The sequence below is a fragment of the Phocoena sinus genome, chromosome 5 (assembly GCF_008692025.1).
Source record: "Phocoena sinus isolate mPhoSin1 chromosome 5, mPhoSin1.pri, whole genome shotgun sequence".
Taxonomy (NCBI): Eukaryota; Metazoa; Chordata; class Mammalia; order Artiodactyla; family Phocoenidae; genus Phocoena; species Phocoena sinus.
Window position 1 is genome coordinate 131,417,713 of NC_045767.1, and position 6,000 is coordinate 131,423,712.

Sequence of the window (6,000 nt, forward strand, 5' to 3'; positions counted from 1 at the left end):
AACAATAGAAAAAAATCGGTGAGACTAAAAGCTAGTTCTTTGAGAAGATCAATAAAATTGATAAGCCTCTACCCAGACTGATAAGGACAAAAAGAAAGAAAGAAAGCACAAATTGGTGATATCAGGAATGGGAGGAGGGACATTGTTAGAGATTTTACAGATATTAAAAGGAAAATGAGAGAATATTATTAACAACTTTATACCAGTGAATTTAACACATTAGATAAAACTTGCAAGACACAAATTACAAAGCTCAGTCAAAAAGAAATAGATAAGTTGAATGGCCATATGTCTACTTTTTAAATTAAATTTCTAGTTAAAAACCTTCCCTCAAAGAAAATCCCAGGCCCAAATGGCTTCTCCAGTGAATTTTACTGAATGTTTAGGGAAGAAATAATACCTAGTCTACACAAATTCTTCCAGAAAATTTAAAAGTAGGGACTATTTTCCAATTCATTCTGTGAGGCCAGCATTGACCTGATATAAAAACCAGACACAGACATTAGAAGAAAACAAAACTACAGACCAACGTTCCTCATGAACATAGGTACAAAAATTCTAAACAAAATCTTAGCAAATCAAATACAACAGTGTATAAAAAGGATACTACATCATGACCAAATGGGGCTTATCTCAGAAATGTAAGGTTGTTTTAATATTTGAAATCTTTCAATGTAAATCATCATATAAATAAACTAGAAAACAAAAACCATATAATAATTTCAATAGATTCAGTAAAACCATTTGACAAAATCTAACATTCATTCCTGATTTTTTAAAAAAAGTTCTCAGCAATCTAGGAGAGAGAGAGAAAATTCCTCAACCTGATAAAGGGCACTTATAAAATCCTACAGTTAATATCATACCTTAATGTTAAGAGACAGTTTGCTTTCCCTTTTAGCTCAGAAATAACACAAACGTCCACTCTCACCATTTCCATTCAACATTGTACTGGAGGTTTCAGCCGGTGCAGTCAGGTAAGGAAAATAAATAAAAGGCATTCAGATTGGAAACGAAGAAGTAAAACTGTCTCTATTCACAAATGATGTGATTGTCTATGTGGACAGTCCAAAGGAACTGATGAAAAAGCTAGTAGTACTAAAAAATGAGTTTAGAAAGGTTTGTATGACACAAGATCAATATACAAAATCAATAGCTTAACATATAAAACATTTAAGAATAAATTGACAAAAGATGCGAAAGATCTGGACACTGAAAAATAAACACTGCAGAGTGAGATTAAAGGGGACCTAAATGAATGGAGAGATATACTGTGCTCATGAGTCAGAAGACTCAGTATTGCTGAGTTGTCAGTTCTTCACAAATTGGTCTATAGATCCAATGCAATCCAAATCAAAATCTCAGCAGCCCTTTTTTTTAGAAATTGGCAGACTGATTCTAAAATACATATATGAAAATGCAAAGGACCTATAATAGCCAAATCAATTATGAAAAATAAGAACAAATTTGGGGAACTAGGACTATCTGATTTCAAGATTTATTACAAACATACAGTATTGGTGTCAAGATACACAAATAGATCAGTGGAATGGAACAATCAAGTTCTAAATTCTTTACATGCCTCCGATTGAATGGTCAGTCTATATCCAGTCCCCCTGGATTCGGGTGGGCATATGACCTCCTCAACGTATAAAATGAAGAGGAATAACATTGCATAACTTCTGAAGGTTGGTTGGAAAAGGTCACAAAAGATCCACCTCATTCTCTTGGGATGCTTGCTCTGGGATCTAGAGGAAGCCAATCACCATGTAAGAAGTTAGAGTACTTGAGACTGTCATGTCCTAAAGGTCACATGCAGACTATCCAGTTGACAGACCACCTGAGCACCTAGCCAGTGGCCAACATCAACTGTCAGCCAAGGGAGTGAGCTATTTTAGACTCCAGCCCAAATAAGCCAGATTATAACTACAACTCCAACTGATATCTAACTGCAAATGGATGAGATAACCCATTTGAGAACTGCCCGGCTGAGCCTATCCTGAATCTTGACCCACAAAAGTTCTAAGCAAAATAAAATAATCATTTTAACCCACAAAACTTTAGGGTAACTTATTGTGAAGCAACAGTAACAGAAACAGGGAGCTTTCAGTGAAATAGCCATATGCCCACCAATTACATTATATATAGTAAAGTTCTCCTTGGGATAAACCTGGGATTTATCCTTGGGATAAATTTTCTCCTTGGGATAAACGCTTCCTCACAGATTTTTAGGATTACACTCTCAAATATAAATGGCTAGCCAAATAATAAAACAATAAAATGAGGAAAACTAGAAAAAAGAACCCAGAAAAATCAGAGACAATGTGCAGAATAAGAGGTAAGTTAATTTATAAAAAATACCCTCAGAGAGATGGGAAGATATACTGCACATTAAAAAAACAAAACAACCCAGAGTTCTATGAAAAAATAACAGGCTGTATTAGTTTCATATTGCTGCTATAACAAATTATCACCCACTTAGTGGTGGAAAACAACACAAATGTATTATCTCATAGTTCTGGAGGTCGGAAGTCCGAAATCAGTCTAACTGGGCTGAAGTCAAGGTGTCAGCAGGGCTGAATCTTCCTGGAGGCTGTATGTGGAGAATCCGTTTCCTTGCCTTTTTCACCTTCTAAAGGCCACTGCATTCTCTGGCTCATGACCCCTTCCTTGCATCACTCCTACCTCTTGCTTTTTTCATTGCATTTCCTACTACTGACTCTGATCCTTCTACCTTGTACATAGATAGATAGGTAGGTAGATAGATGGATATATGGATATAGATATATATGGATATATATATGTGTGTATATATATATGGATATATATGGATATATATGAATGATGTTACAGGAAAACCCGAACGAACCTTTTGGCCAACCCAATATGAGGCCCATTCAGATAACCCAGGACAATTTTCCTATCCGAAGAGCCTAAACTTAGAATCTGAAAGTCCCTTTTACCATGTAAGGTAACATATTCACAAGTTCCAGGAATTAGGATGTGGATATCTTTGAATGTGGAGACAGTATTGGAAACCACCTAAAAAGTGTTGAAAATAATTGTTGGATCTGGGGATAGGGACTAAAGGATAGGAAAGGGAGGGGATTGCTCTTATAAATCTTGTAGTACTCTTTGATTTTAAAATGATGCCCATTTTTACTTTGCATAAATATGTTAATTTAATTAATTTTCATGAAAAATTTAAAAAATTATACATATATATACCAAAATGTTAACTATGGTTTTCTTTACATATTTTTCTTAATTTTGCCTTCATTAATATCCAAGTTTTTATAATAAGCACACAATCATTTTATAATGGGAAAAATTAACCAGTTTTAAAATATATAATTTTTAACTTTTCAAAGTGAATTCAGTTTATGATGTAAATGAATAGCCACATGTTCATATCTGTCATATAAAAGGTACTTTAAAAGCTGAGGTAGGTACTACTCCTGGAATATGTTTTTTATGTTTATTGAGAGAAAATTAAAAAAAAAAAATAATTTAGTCTTTCTAGCCAAGGATATGACTGATAGTATCAGGTGTTAGCAATAACTATTGATACAAGATACAAACAATTTAGAAGTTAGAGTTTTACAAGATTTGTGACGAAGAGACACTTTATTTCAACTTAAAAGTAATTTGTTGGGGCTTCCCTGGTGGCGCAGTGGTTGAGAGTCTGCCTGCCGATGCAGGGGACACGGGTTCGTGCCCCGGTCTGGGAAGATCCCACATGCCGCGGAGCGGCTGGGCCCGTGAGCCATGGCCGCTGAGGCTGCGCGTCTGGAGCCTGTGCTCCGCAACGGGAGAGGCCACAACATTGAGAGGCCCGCGTACCGCAAAAAAAAAAAAAAAAAGTAATTTATTTTCCTACAAAGTAAACAAAGCAAGTGAAAAACCCTTCCATGAGTCCTTTTATCTCTTATGGAAAGTGTATATTTAAACAGTAACATGGATAAGAAAGGCCACTGGAGGATGAAGAAATGATTTTACTTATTTTGATTAACTTGCCACAAACACTTACTTTGTTGTTGTAGTAGTACCAGTCGGGAGCTCAAAAATTTAGGGAATTTTTTTAAGAAATCTGTTTTGGATCAGAGTTTGCCAACTGTTATTCAGTAATGCCTTTGATACATTTTATTCTGGGTCACAAAATGAAACTGCAAAGCTAGGACAGATTAATGAATCTGATCGGACAGATTAGTGAATCTGTCAGAAAGGATTGAATGTGTGCAGAGCACTTACAGCACCTCTCTTGACTCAAAATGGATAAAATATTTTCTCAAGGAACCTGGTCTCAGAAGCATTTATCAACCCCATTTTCACACAGAAGCTTGCATAATATTAACAACCAACTTGTTTTAGGAGGAAAAATATCATGTGGAAAGCTTTTCATACTGAGTTTTGGCAAAGCAAAAGTAGAGTATATTGTATTAGATTTCTTTCTTAACATCAATATTTAATAAATGTTCACTTTATATAGAATGAGCCTAGTTACAGAATAAAAATGAGTAGTTACATAATAAAAATGACAGAACTATAGGTGCTCACAATGTAAATGTAAAGAATATGCCATACATCAGGTAACCCTTTATTAGAAGTTACAGATTTAACATAATAACTTTGGGTGAGTTATAGTTACTATTATGTTGAAGATACAAACACTAAAATTGATCAACTCCAAGTATGTTCAGAATTTGCTGATAAGTTGCCTTTATAAAGGAGATCATTAGCCTTGCTTGTTAAATAGGCCTTTTCTTATCATGTACATTATTTAATATTTAGTTATGAAAAGAAGAAATATGATAACGTTAATTATAACTATTTTTGGAATTAGGTTGCTCTTTGGGCCTTGAATAGGAACAAATTGAAATATAATACAAGATCTATCAAATCAGAGAATAGTAATATTTTCACATTAAATATTGAATTCAAGTTAAATTTTTTTATTCCAGTTAAAACTAAATATTTTTGTTAAAGACTTCTTGGAATATTTACAGGATAATATTTGCACACAGTCGTGGCTTCAGATGGATTGACATCAATGTCACTCTGTCACCTGGAGAGGATATTACTGAAAAGTAAAGTTACTGCTAAACAGGAAAACAAAATAATTATCTTTAGTCTTTTAAAGAAATAGTGGTGAAATGGGCTTCTACTATTACATTTATAAGAGAGGATGAAATTCAGAGTGATTCCAGGACTCCCACAGGGTCAGGTAGCTAGTTGAGGGTTAAAGCAGGTCCACAACATACGTCTCCCGTTTCCAGGCCAGAGCTGTTTCTCTGAACATTCTTTGTGAGCGTCAGTACGGGAAGATCAGGTGCTATTGGCGTTCTGAGCATTTGAATTTTTATTCTGCAGGACTCTCCCACTCTCTGCAAGACATCTAGCATTCCTATGCCAAACCTATTAAATCTTAGTAGCACCTGCACATTCCCTCCAGCTTTATAGGTATAATTGACAAATGACATTGTGTTAAGTTTATAGCATCTGTACATTCTTAAATGCCTCTAGGAAGACAGTACTGCCTTAGTGAAGAAATATGTATATATTTCACAGTTTCGTGTATTAGGAGGAAGTGATAAAGAAGAAGAGTCCCAGATGTCTCATGAAATTCTTTTACTTTCATTCCTTAATTTCCTAAGTATGCAATGGCTCTTCCTGAAGCCTAGTGGAAGAGCTTCCTTCTGGTCTTTATACTCCCATTGCCAGGGTGTCCAGAAACGAACAATGAACCCCACTGGGAAGCTGTAACTAGAAATGAAACCTTTTTACTCCCCTTTGTTTTTATGCTACTTGTGCATTTTTTATACCCATTGTGGATTTGTTGAGGAACACACACAAATATGACATTATGTATCACCTATTAAATGTAAGTACACTTAATGGTTCTGGTAGACATCTTAAGTGGAAGAGTTAGAAAATTCAATTGTATGTTAGATATCCAGTCTTATCCTTTAAGTTTTAATAGTCCTCAGTGAATAAGCTAAG